General features: G+C 42.5%; 1 non-coding gene across 1 annotated transcript; it reads left to right on the forward strand.

The window, feature by feature from the left end:
- Positions 1 to 14,094: 14,094 nt before the first annotated feature.
- LOC118652199 lies at positions 14,095 to 14,201 on the forward strand. Its single transcript, XR_004966468.1, has one exon. It is a non-coding gene; the product is annotated as a U6 spliceosomal RNA (small nuclear RNA).
- The last annotated feature ends 254 nt before the right edge of the window (positions 14,202 to 14,455 follow it).

The following is a 14,455-nucleotide window of genomic DNA, read 5'->3' on the forward strand; positions in this document are numbered from 1 at the left end:
GAACCCTAGCGTTTGACTCAGTGGGTAGAGCCTTGACCTGGGGACTGAAGGGTCCCAGGTTCGATTCTGGTCAAGGGTACATGGCCAGGTTGCAGGCTCAATCCCCAGTAGGGGGCATGCAGGAGGCAGCCAATCAATGATTCTCATCATTGATGTTTCTATCTCTCTCTCCCTCTCCCTTCCTCTCTGAAATCAATAAAAATATTTTTAAAATAAATATAAAATAAAATAAAAATGGGAATCTACAGATTGAAAGGAAAAACAGATTCAAAAAGACAAATGTTGAGAACTGGCTTAATAAAATTTCTTATATTCAAAATTGAAAAAAGAATCATTAGAAAGAGTGAAGGAGATTAAGCACAAACTTCCAGTTGTAAAATAGGTCACAGGATGTAAAGTACAGCCTAGGGAATACAGGGATTATAACTATGTATGGTGATAGGTGGATACTAAACTTATTGTGGTGATCCCTTTGTAAGGTATAAAAATGTTTAATCACTATGTTGTACACCTGACACTAATATCCTATTGCATTTCAATTATAATAAAAAATTAAAATTTTAAAAAAGAGAATCATTGGGCATTCAGGTAAAACTATCAGCATAGCTACTGAGGAACTAGGGGGGAAAATCCTATCTAATAAAAGAGAAACATGGTAATTAGCATACGACCGCTACCCTTCCCATTGGCTAATCAGGGCGATATGCAAATTAACTGCCAGCCAAGATGGCGGCTGGCAGCCAGGCAGCTTGAAGCTAACTTGAGGCTTGCTTGCTTCAGTGACGGAAGAAACCAACTGCCTTGCAGGCCTCTGAGCCTGCAGTTTCAAACATTTTATCAAATATAGAAGCTAATCAAAACCCCAGAAACCTGCTTTCAGCGAGCCGGGATCTCAGAACTGGAGTTGATACAGTGTTTCGATTATAAAACCGAAACAAACCAGATACCTGCTTTCAGGATCGGAGGCCTAAGAGCTGTAGCCTCAGAGCTAAAGCTGGCCCAGAACTAAAAAGAAAAAGAAAAAAAGGAGCGGTTGGGAGCTTCTGTCACCCGCCAGCCTGAAAACAGCTCTCAGCCCCTCACCCAGACTGGCCAGGCACCCCAGTGGGGACCCCCACCCTGAAGGGTGTGTGACCAGCTGCAAACAGCAATCATCCCCTCACCCAGGCTGGCCAGGCACCCCAGTGGGGACCCCCACCCTGATCCAGGACACCCTTCTGGGCAAACCAGCCGGCCGGCACCCACCCGTGCACCAGGCCTCTATCCTATATAGTAAAAGGGTAATATGCCTCCCAGCACCGGGATCAGCCTAGCCGCAAGGCCTCCCAGCACCGGATCAGCATAACGGCGGCAGCGCCCAAACCCCCTGATCGCCCTGCAGCTCTGTGTGTGACAGGGGGCAGGGCCACAACCTCCCTATCCACCATGCTCTGTTCGTGACAGGGGAAGGTGCCCCAACTCCCCTATCGGCCCTACTCTGTGAGTGACAGAGGGGAGCTCCTCAACCCCCTGATCAACCCTGCTCTGTGCGTGACAGGGTAAGGAGCCCCAACCACCCTGATGGGCCCTGCTCTGTGCATGACAGGGGGCAGCGCCCCAACCCCAGAATTGGCCCTGCTCTGTGCATGACAGGCGGTGGCGCCACAACCTCCCCATCGACCCTGCCTTGAGTGTGATGGGGGCGGTGCCCCAACCCCCCAATCGGCCCTACCCTGAGAGTGACTGGGGGTGGCATCGCAACCTCCCAATCCACCCTGCTCTGTGCATGACAGGGGGCAGCGCCCCAACTCCCCAATCGGCCCTGCTCTGAGCCTGACCAGGGGCTGCACCTAGGGATTGGGCCTGCCCTCTGCCACCCAGAAGCAGGCCTAAGCCAGCAGGGCGTTATCTCCCGAGGGGTCCCAGACTGCGAGAGGGCACAGGCCAGGCTGAGGGACCCCCCCCCCTCCCGAGTGCAGAAATTTTTGTGCACTGGGCCTCTAGTCTTATATAATAAAAGCCTAATATGCTAAGTGTCCGGTCGACAGTAGGCCATTCGACCAATCAAAGCATAATATGCTAAAGATATGCTAAGGCCGCTCAACCACTCGCTATGACATGCACTGACCACCAGGGGGCAGACACTCAGACCCGTAGGTTAGTTTGCTATTGGGGTCCAGCCAATCGGGACTGTGTGAGATGGGCCAGACACACCCTGGAGCCCTCTTGCAGTCTCTCCCCAGCTGGCCAACCTCCTGGGTCCCTCCTCAGCCTTGATCATGCACAGGTGGGGTCCCTCTGCCTGGTCTGCACCCTCTCACAATCCGGGACCGCTTGGAGGATGTTGGAGAGCTGGTTTCGGCCCAATCCCACAGGCCCACATGAATTTGTGCACTGGGCCTCTAGTGTATATATATATATATTCAGGCTGGCTTCAAACTAACACCAAAAGGGTAGCGAAATCTTTACAAAGTCTTCTAGAAGAAGAAAATGAGACCCAAGCATTTTGTACTTCCTCAAATTAATTTACCAGTCTAAAACTGACAAATATTCAGCATGCAAGAATTCAAGACATTCCACTCCCATGACCCTTAAAAAAAAAAAAACGATTAGATTATAAACTCTAGCCAGCAAAGAGATAAATGGATAAAATGAGGTAAAAGGATTAGCTGAAAGTGATAAATTCATTTTCACGCAAGACAAAAGCTAAAATTGATGAAGATCTATAGTTACAGAGCAGAGGTAACTGTTATAAACTATGAGAATGTAACAAAAACATCAGAATGTGAATGATGAGGATAGAGGAGAGAATGGGAGTTAATAAAAGTAGGCTAACTTACACAACTTTTATAGAATATCAAAAACTATTTTCACCTGCTAATGCAATAATAAAGCTATAAAGGAAATCATGACAAGAATTCATACTATAATCCATGGAAATCAGATGGTAAAGAATTGAGTGCATTATTTGAAATTATAGTTAAACAAGAATCAGTAGGACTATTAAAACTATACATCTTTAAATTATCAGAAAAACTACACAGATAAAAATGAAATACAGTTCATATATCAAAAAATAAATAATAATAATAATAAATTGTTAAGATGGGAGAATAGCATTAAGAAGATAAAACTAGCACATTTCATATGAATAAATAAAAATAGCACAAATTCACATATTAAAAGCAAAAGATTCCCAGATTGGGTCACAAAGTAAAGCTAAACTATAAATAATAGATTCCTCCCTTCTTCCCTTAATGATTCAGTGCAAAAGCCAATAGAGAGAGCCAGCAAGTTGGTCTCTGCATGGGCAGGGGGTGGGGCATGCTGAAAAGCTGGAGCAGGGTGTTGGAATTGGAGAGAGATGAGGAGGGTGTCTGCCCAAGGGTGCTGGGAGTGAGAGGAGGGGGAGGGTGCAAGTACTGACTTTGTGTGGGGTATCAGAGTACATGCAGGATGAGAAGGGGATCTATATGGTGTAGGATGACTGAGCTGGAATTCTGTGGTGCCAGACTGGAATTAGAGGCAACAGTGAGAACTTATTGTGAGATATATATATGATTTATTTGTATGAATGTACATACATTCATGCAAATATATATTCCCTATCTTTGACCAATGGAAGGGCCTGGAAGCACTGACATTCTGAGAAGCTGCTATATCTTCATTTCTAAATACCATTAAAAGAACAGAGAACCTTGGAGAAATATCTGATACCAGGAGTGGCACAGAGAAAGTACATGATGAGCCTGGAATGCCTGGTTGTACTATAAAGTTAAAAAGTGCTCAAAGAATAATGAAGACATGTCAAAAGAATACATAAGCTAACCAGAAAGCTAGCTTAATTCCATCACTGTCAAATTGTATCAAACTAGCCAAGGTCAATGGGAAAGAAAAATATCTAATCTAATAAAAGACAAACATGCAAATTGACCATACCTTTGCTACACCTGAAGCCATGCCCACCAGCCAATCAGAGCGACTATATGCAAATTAACCCAACCAAGATGGCGGCCAGCAGCCACGGAGCTGGAGCAAGCAGGAGGCGTGGTTGCTCCAGTTATGGAGGAAGTCAAGCTTCCCACCTGCCACAGCCAGCTCTGAGCTCCACTGAAGGCAACAAAGTCTCAATTATAGAAGGTAAATAAATCCCAGAATAAAAAATGAAAAAGAAAAAAAGGAGAGGCTGGGAGCTTCCGTCGCTGGGGGGCTTGGCCAGCCTGACATCAGCCCTCAGCCCCTCACCCAGACTGGCCAGGCAATCCAGTGGGGACCCTCCACCTAAAGGGGGTGTGGCCAGCCTGCAAACAGCCATGAACCCCTCACCCAGGCTGGCCAGGCACCCCAGTGGGAACCCCCACCCTGAAGGGGGTGTGACCAGCCTTCAAACACCCATCAGCCCCTCGCCCAGGCTGCCCAGGCACCCCAGCGGGACCTCCACCCTGATCCGGGACACCCTTCAGGGCAAATCAGCTGGCCCCCACCCATGCACCAGGCCTCTATCCTATATAATAAAAGGGTAATATGCATACTGACCTTAAAAGCAGAACTACTGGGAATGACTGGGAATGACTGGTCACTATGACACACACTGGCCACCAGGGGACAGATGCTCAATGCAGGGGCTGCCCCCTGGTGATTAGTGCACTCCCACAGGGGGAACTGTGCTCAGCCACAAGCCAGGCTGACGGCTGCCAGTACAACGGTGGTGGTGGGAGCCTCTCCCACCTCCTCAGCAGCACTAAGGATGTCAGACTGCAGTTTAGGCCTGCTCCTCTCTGGCAAGTGGACATCCCCTGAGGGCTTCCGGGCTGCCAGAGGGATGTCTGATTGCCAGCTTAGGCCCATTCCTCCGGGAAGCGGGCCTAAGACAGCAGGTGGTCATCCCCCGTGGGGTCCCAGACTGAGAGAGGGCACAAGCCGGGCTGAGGGACCCCCCCCCCCCCAAGTGCACAAATTTTTGTGCACCGGGTCTCTAGTTATAGTAATAATAATAATAATAATAATAAATAATGATGATGGTAACAGGATATAACTTACTGACCAATTAAAAGTCATGAGTCCATATAAATGTGCATATATTATTTATTTGTATTAGTGTACATACATTCATAAATGGGGAAGTGAGAAAGGTTTTCCTTAAGGTATGAATGTAGAAGGGATGAATGAACTAGAAAATCACTATTTGACAACAATTTCAGGAATAAATAATTCAGCCAAAAAACATCAATGAGTGCTAAAACTAATTGATAAAGTTTGATGAGGAACAGGACATTTACATAGTCGCAAAGTACCTTCCCACAATATATTTATTAATTACAAAGAGAAAAAAAGTAACTCAACAGTGGAGAAATCTGCCAGACATCACAGTGATCAAAGTTAACATCACAAAAATGGGACAAATGGAACTTATGCAACACCTAATAAAATGTAATATGAAGAATATAGTGTCACTTCTTGCTATTCCTGCCAAAAATGCAGAACCTAATTCTAATCATAAGAAGACATTAGGCAAATCGAAATCAAGAGACATTCTACACAATTGGCCTGTAGTCTTCAAAACTGGAATTCATGAAAATCAAGGAAAGACTGAGGAACTGTGAGAACTAAATGCTAGTCTTCGATTGGATCCTTTTGTCATATGGGACATTATTGGGACAACTGGCAACATTCACATGGGGCCTGTGGTTTAAATGGTAATAAGGTATCACTAGTATATCAAATGTTAATTTTCTGATTTAATGGTGGTATTGTGGTTATGATGAAAATAGTCTTGTTCATAGGAATTACACAAAATTCAATAGAAAAGTAATTTGGGCCCTAATTCGCTTGACTCAGTGGTAAGAGCATCAGCTGGTGGACTGAGGGTCACAGGTTTGAGTCCAGTCAGAGGCAGGCTCAATCCTTGACTCCAGTGGGGGCACAAATGGAAAGCAACCAATTGATGTGTCTCTTTCACATCGATGTTTCTCTCTCTGTATCTCCCACTCCCTTCCACTCTCTCTGAAAATCAATGGAAAAACTATCCTCAGGTGAAGATTAAAAAAAGAAAAGAAAAGAAAAGTAACTCAGAAATATTGAAAGTCAAAGGATGGCAAAAGCACTTATGCAAATTTTAGAAAACAGAATATTGATCTTACTATCAGATAACATTTATTTTTAATACAAACACATTAAGTGAGACAAGGAAGAGTATATTAACAAAGTTTGCAATTCACAAGAAACATTTTAACAGACACAAATAGTTCTGCTCATTATAAAAGAGCACCAAAACTTTAAGAAATGCAAGATCAGGAGAGAAACCAAGATGGTGGCATAGGTAAACACCTGAAATTGCTGCCTTGCACAACTACTTCAAAAATATAACTAAAAGACAAAACAGACATCATCCAGAACCACAGGAAGCTGGCTGAGTGGAAATTCTACAACTAGAAGGAAAGAGAAAAGCACACTGAGACTCAGAGGAGGTGTGGAGGTAAAGTGCAGAGGTACGGAGGTGCACGCAGAAAGGGCTGGCAACTGAGGACATGGTTGTCTTTTTCAATTGGGAGGGAGACACAAGCTCCCAAAGGCCCTGACTCCTGTTCTGGGATAGTCTCTGGGGACCCAGACTCATATGGGAAGAAACTAGACTGTCTGGCAATGGGCAGAACTCCAGGGCGGCTTTCCCTCAGAGTTGCTTGCAGCGATTACCGCGGAGCACTGAGACCCGGGACCTCTTAGAGCAGGATTGAGGATCAGCCATAGCTGTTTGCTCCACCCTGGTGATTCCCTGAGACCTCCCCCAACCCAAGCTGTGTGCAGAGGCTTTTGCATATGAATGACCTGGCCCTTCGCAATCTAAAATTACCTAACAAACTGCAGCTGGGTCAGAGACACCCAGAACATTCAAAAGAAGGCTCAAGGCCGCACAGCAGCTTGCATTGCTTCACAGCTGGGCCTCATCTGGGCACCTCCAAATCCCAAACAAAGAAGAGGAATCTGCAGATCTCTCCATAGCTCCTGCTGGGTAGCCTTAGGCAGAGGCTAAATTAGCACCTCCTTAGAGACCCAAGAGCCAGTGTACCCAGTGGTCAGATTGGGACCATCCAGATTACAACTCCTCAGATCCATAAGGGACACGCTCAGGGGGCAGACTCAGTGAGCACCAAGGCCCCACTGAAGAAAGTCTTGCCCCAGAAGGGTGTCTCCAGCACAGAAGTTCTCCCACAGCAGACACAGCTGATTCTCACAGCCAATTGGCCTGGAAGTCAATTCCTCCCACTGATACCAAAAACAATCAAGGCTTAACGACAACAAGACTGTATACACAGCCCACAAAGGGGTGCACCAAGAGTGTCCACCTCAGGTAACTGGGGAGGCTGAGCCACTGGGCCCTATAGGACACCTAGCACAGAAAGCCACTCTATCAACAAAGGAAAGCAGCCAAAATGCGGGGACAAAGAAACAGGTCACAAATGACAGAAATGGAGAAAAGCAAATTACTGGATATAGAGTTCAAAACCATGGTTATAAGGTTTTTCAAGAATTTTCTAGAAACCGCCGATAAATTTACTAAGACCCTCAATAAGTCTAGTGAGACCCTCAACGATATGAAAAAAGACCAACTAGAAATTAAGCATACACTGACTGAAATAAAGAATATTATACAGAGATCCAACAGCAGACTAGAGGATCACGAGAATCAAGTCAAAGATTTGAAGTACGAAGAAGTAAAAAACACCCAACCAGAAAAGCAAAAAGAAAAAAGAATCCAAAAATATGAAGATAGTGTAAGGAGCCTCTGGGACAACTTCAAGCATACCAACATCAGAATTATGGGGGTGCCAGAAGAAGAGAGAGGGCAAGATATTGAAAACCTATTTGGAGAAGTAATGACAGAAAACTTCTCCTACCTGGTGAAAGAAATAGACTTACAAGTCCTGGAAATGCAGAGAACCCCAAACAAAAGGAATCCAAAGAGGACCACACCAAGACACATCATAATTAAAATGCCAAGAGCAAAAGACAAAGAGAGAATCTTAAAAGCAGCAAGAGAAAAACAGTTAGTTACCTACAAGGGAGTACCCATATGATTGTCAGCTGATTTCTCAACAGAAACTATGCAGGCCAGAAGGGAGTGGCAAGAAATATTCAAAGTGATGAATAGCAAGAACTTACAACCAAGAGATTACTTTACCCAGCAAAGCTATCATTCAGAATTGAAGGTCAGATAAAGAGCTTCACAGATAAGGAAAAGCTAAAGGAGTTCATCACCACCAAACCAGTATTATATGAAATGCTGAAAGGTATTCTTTAAGAAGAGGAAGAAGAAGAAAAAGGTAAAGATAAAAATTATGAACAACAAATACATATCTATCAACAAGTGAATCTAAAAATCAAGTGAATAAAAAATCTGATGAACAGAATAAACTGGTGAATATAATAGAATCAGGGGCATAGAAAAGGAGTGGACTGACAATTCTCGGTGGGAAAGGGGTGTAGGGGTGTGGGAAGAGATTGGACAAAAATCGTACACCTATGGATGAGGACAGTGGGGGTGGGGAGGGGGCGGTAAGGGCAGAGGGTGGAGTGGGAACCGGGTGGAGGGGAGCTATGGGGGGAAAAATGAGGAACAACTGTAATAGTCTGAACAGTAAAGATTAAAAAAGAAGAAGAAGAAGAAACGCAAGATCAGTAGTTGGAGAGTATCTGATTCAGCTCAGGCCCTAAAGGTCAAGTAGACCAGGAAACTCTGGTTATGGAGTCCTTATCTAAGTAACTTAAACAGTAAGATGGAGCTAATTTAATGCTCTTGGAAAGAGAAAATATTCCTGCACTTCAGAAATTGATCCTAAAAAATGCATCAAAAATTATATAATGACAAACAACTACAGCAATAATAATAGCTAACTCTTCTATAAAACTTAAAAATGTGCCAGACACTCTATTCTAAACACTCTATAGATTTTAATTTTTTGTAGTGCTTATAACAACCCTATCATGAAAATTGAGACACAAAGAAGTTAAATAAAATCATGTAGCTAATGATTTGAACTGAGGCAGTCTGGCTCCTGAGTCTATACTCTAACCAGGGGTGGGCAAACTTTTTGACTCGAGGGCCACAATGGGTTCTTAAACTGGACCGGAGGGCCGGAACAAAAGCATGGATGGAGTGTTTGTGTGAACTAATATAAATTCAAAGTAAACATGATTACATAAAAGGGCACGGTCTTTTTTTTTTTTTTTTAGTTTTATTCATTTCAAACGGGCCGGATCCGGCCCACGGGCCGTAGTTTGCCCACGACTGCGTCTAAACCAATGTTTCAATAAACCCTAAAATGTAGAAATAATGCAAATAGACATTTCCTGATCATAAAACAATAAAATTAGAAATTAAGAACGGAACTAAATAACACCCCCCCCAAAAAAAAAAATCACATCTATATGGAAATTTGTAACCCTTTTAAATAACTCTTGATTTAAAGAAGAAAATAAAACCAAAAATACTGAATATCTGGAATGCAACAATAATGAAAATACTACATATCAAAATTTGAGATACAGCTAAAATGGTGTACATGGGAAACTTCAAAGTCTTAAATATTAACATTAGTCAAAATATGAAGTAAAAATTTAAGAGGGGTGGTACATCTACACGATGGAATACTATGCTGCTGTAAAAAAGAAGGAACTCTTACCATTTGCAACGGCATGGATCGAACTGGAGAGCATTATGCTAAGTGAAATCAGCCAGTCAATGAAGTAAAAATACCACATAATCTCACTCATTCATGGATAATAGAGACCATTATAAACTTTTGAACAATAATAGATACAGAGGCAGAGCTGCCTCAAACAGATTGTCAAACTGTAGCGGGAAGGTCGGAGAGGGTTGGGGGGCAGGAGGGAGGGGGGCAAGAGATCAACCAAAGGACTTGTATGCATTCATATAAGCATAACCAATGGACATAAGACACTGGGCGGTAGGGGAGTCCAGGGGATTGTCAAGGGTGGGGGGTAGGGGGTGGGGGGAAGGACATATATGTAATACCCTTTGTAATACTTTTTTTTTTAATATATTTTATTGATTTTTCTACAGAGAGGAAGGGAGAGAGACAGAGAGTTAGAAACATCGATGAAAGAGAAACATCGATCAGCTGCTTCCTGCACATCTCCCACTGGGGATATGCCCGCAACCCAGGTACATGCCCCTGACCAGAATCGAACCCGGGACCCCCTCAGTCCGCAGGCCGACGCTCTATCCACTGAGCCAAACCGGTTTTGGCCCCTTTGTAATACTTTAAGCAATAAAAAAAAAATAAGTCTACACACACAAAGAAAAAAATTAAGAGGGGATAAAAGGTGATAAAAAATAAAAATAAATTTTTAAAAAGAGTAAACCTATGCAAGATAAAATGAAAAAAATTAATCTTAAACAAACAACTCAAAAAATTAAAGAACAAACTAAATAGAATGAAAACAGAAAGAAAAAATTAGTAAAATCAGAACTTAATTAAATGGAAAAGAGAAAATTATAGAACCTAAACTTTAAAAAAATCCGAAAGCTGATTATTTAGGGGAAAAAAACTAGATAAACCATTATCTAACTCTTACCAGCAACAACAGCAAAAAAAGAAGAGGGGGTTGGGGATTGGGGATGAGAGAAACTAGATTAAAAAATGAAAATGGGGACATAACAAAGATAAAAAGGAAACTCAAATAATTAAAAGATTGTTTTTGCTTCAATTTGCAAATGAACTTATTAAACCTGAGTAAAATGGATTATTTTCTAGAAAAATATCCAAGGAAACTGACCCCAGAAGAGATAAACTGCAAAAAGAATTACTAACAAAGAAACAGAAAACATGGAGAGCGGGCACACAAGAATGCACCACGCCCATAGCGCTTCACAAGTGGGCTCACTATTCATTACGCTGTCCCAGAGCACAGAGAGAGAACACCTCACACAGACAAAAGAAGCCAGCAGAACACTGATTTAAAAACCCAAAAGAGTGTCTATGGGGGGAAAACATGTTTTTAACAGACCAATCTCTTTTACTTGCAAACATCGAGGCAAAAACCTAAGTGAGCTATTAGCAATAGAATCTAGCAGTAAGTGCAGGAGCAAAAGAATGGTTCCATACTAAGAAGGGTATGAATATAATCATATACACCAGTGATCAATGACGGAAAAGCATATGGTTCTATCCCCGAGATTCTGCAAAAGAATTTGGCAAGAATTCAACATTCATATTTTCTTAAAGATGACTTTATCATTTAAATGATACTGGTAATAAAAGCACACCCAGAAGTTGTGCCACAAAAGCTTCCACGTAGAAAACAATTATGGAAGAAGTATTCAAATAGTTCTATCTAGGGAGATATGGAAAATAACAACCATTAAACAACTGTCTGAAGGACTAAGGAAAATAAAAATAAAAATATATCATAGAACTGAACCTGTAATACCATAGAACTAAAATTCTAGCCAATATCAGCATGGTGGGATGTGGAGAGGAAGACCAAAGGGACACATCAGCATAAAGTACTTATTTTCTTAGAAATAATCTCATTTCTTCTCACCAACTTTTCAGCAATTTTTCCTACTCTCTTTCTCTACTGGAGTTGAAGGGAGAGGTCGGAGTTGGAGATACATCACATTAGGCAGAGAGAGGAGATGGAGCAAGTGAGTGCTGAAATATTAAAATTTTTATGGGGGTGGGCTAAACGAGGTCAGTGGGAGGAAAGGGAGACATATGTAATTCTTTCAACAATAAAAAGTTTTTTAAATAAATTAAATTTAAAAATTATGACTGGACTTGACTATATATGTGCTATTCCCGAGATATTATTAAGGGACCCAAAATGGTTGCTTCACAGAGCATTTTTAAGAGGGGATAAAAGGTGATAAGAAAATTAGCCCAGTGAGTTTAAAAATTAAAACCATTACATATGAACCCTATCTGCTTCAGACTGTTCATTACCTGTTGTTGGTTTCCTATGCAAAAGCTATAGGCCCCTTTCTCTTTGCCAACAGATTGATTTACTCCCAGGTCTGTTCCTTGTAGCCATGTGTTTCAGGAGGGAGGCTCCATCCAGGGATGAATGGTAGTTTGCAAAGCCAATCAAAGTGGTCCCATTCTCCTTGCCAAAGACTGATTCGAGCACCGGCATGTGTTGCAATTTTGGGTAATGAAACATAAGGAAAATTTTGCCATGGAGACTTCCGAGAAAGGTTTTTCTTGCTCTTAAAAAAATTAATGCACGAAGATAGAGGTCTCTTTCTGCCTCTGGATACTGCAAGGGTGTGCTAGCTGGAGCAGCGGCAGCCATCCTGCTTGCCTGAAGAGAAGTAGTCAGAAGCCAGGGCTCTTGGGCAGAGAATAGCAGTGCGGAGAAATGGAAAGAATCTAAATCCTTGATGACTTATTTGAACTGCGAATTAACGAAGACTAGCTCCAGTGTCCTGTGACAAGAGATAACTGCTTTCTCTTTGTCTTTGACAGCTGAATTGGACTGTCCAGTATTCGGAAGGGAAAGCCTCCTACCTGAGATGAGGAAAACAGAGTGCTCTGGGTTGCATTCAAAGCCAGTACATCCCTAATCAAGGGCCTCAGTGTCAAACCCTCCACCCACCCCTGGGAGGGAATTAAGGAGAACAGAAGTGCCCCTAACACAGATGCGACCATGTGTCCCAACCACTACCTGGTAGGGACTTTCCTCTCTTAGAATAGGTCCACAAGTTACATCTACTGTTTTTACAACTCACTGAGTTTTCCTTCTGTCTCACATTCAAAATTCACTGAGAGGGCTCTTGTTGATTGGCAAGGAACCATTCAGTATGCAGCACCAATAATGGACAGATCTCTCACCCAGACTTCCTCAGAAGCCACTGTTCCTCTGATGCTTAGCCTGTTGATGGAGGCCTCTGGATAAGACCAAGACTTCCTCCCCAAATGGGAGTGGCCAGAGTAACAAGGTCATCTGATCCAAAGTCTGAAATTTGTGTGCAAAAACCACTGTGATCTCTCTTCTCAGAAGAGAAATACAGGTGTGGCCCTTGGACACCTCTTTGGTACGTCTTTCTTCTACACAGGTGGGGAGTGAGCACACAGGTGGAGGCTAAGCTCTTGGAGGAACAGATGGCAGAAGGTGGAGGCTGATCTGGAGCTGGGGGTAGGATAACCTTATTTAGCAAACAAAACACAGAACACCCCGTTAAATGTGAAATTCAGATAAACAATAAACAACCTCTTAATATAAATATGTTACAGAAAAACCGGAGAAAAACCAAGCAACGTTTATAGAGATGGAGTTACATTTATTATTACCCACAGGCCCAGAGGAAAATGTCTCTCAAATTCTGGGCGAAATCACACAGGAATTTTCCTGTATTTATACCATTTTATCTTCTTTGTCTCCCAAATATGAGGCTCTGTTCTGGTCCCCTTTGCAAGTTCTTAAAGAGCCCCTATGTGCTTGGCCTGACGCCATCACTGATAACTTCCTCTGGAGAAGGTTTAATGGCTTCTCTGAAATGGGAGTACTCTTATTTTCCTTATTATTTAAGCCAGCAAGCATTTACAGAAGCCAGAAATAGCAGGGTTAAAATTTCAAACAGCAGTTTTTATATAAGATGGATGCTTCAAGTATGTCCCCTGTTTGAGACATACTTAAACAACAAAAAATAATTATTTGCTGCTTCTCAGAAATTCACATTTAACTGGGAGACTTTATCTGACAACCCTGCCTGGAAGAGCAGGCACCAGGTCTGTTTTGCTCAGTGTTGAAATTCCAGTACCCATCTCATGCCTCCCTCCCCACTGAGGGTAAACAAAGCTCCCAGGGGCCAGCTTTGAACAGGCAAATTGACTCATTCAACTTCCCAAACTGGAGCACTTAGCAAGTGTTAAGATCTGTGCTAAATAAATTGGGATACAGAGATAAATAAACGGTGACTCTTGCTCCCAAAATGGTAATTGACCAGTAGGAGCAATAGATCTAAACAGAAAATTACAACAGAGTGTGACAAATGCTAGATCATAAAGGTCATGAGGCCAGGGTCAGGCAATTTTGCTTACCATTATCTCCCCAAAATTTTCAAAATGGCAGACACTCAATAAGTAGCAGTAGGTGCTCGCTTCAGCAGCACATATACTAAAATTGGAACGATATAGAGAAGATTAGCATGGCCCCTGCACAATGATGACATGCAAATTCGTGAAGCGTTCCATATTTTTTTTAAAAACTGTAGCACATCTGCACAATGGAATACTATGCCACTATAAAAAAAAGAAGGAATTTTTACTATTTGCAACAGCATGGATGGAACTGGAGAGCATTATACTAAGTGAAATAAGCTAGTCGGAGAAAGATAAATATCATATGATCTCACTCATATGTGGGATATAATGATCAACATAATTTAATGAACAAGAATAGATCCAGAGACAAATGGCGGGGGGGGGGAGGAGTTAGAGAGCACCCAAAGGTC

The sequence above is a fragment of the Myotis myotis genome, unplaced genomic scaffold (genome assembly GCF_014108235.1).
Source record: "Myotis myotis isolate mMyoMyo1 unplaced genomic scaffold, mMyoMyo1.p scaffold_m19_p_3, whole genome shotgun sequence".
Lineage (NCBI taxonomy): Eukaryota > Metazoa > Chordata > Mammalia > Chiroptera > Vespertilionidae > Myotis > Myotis myotis.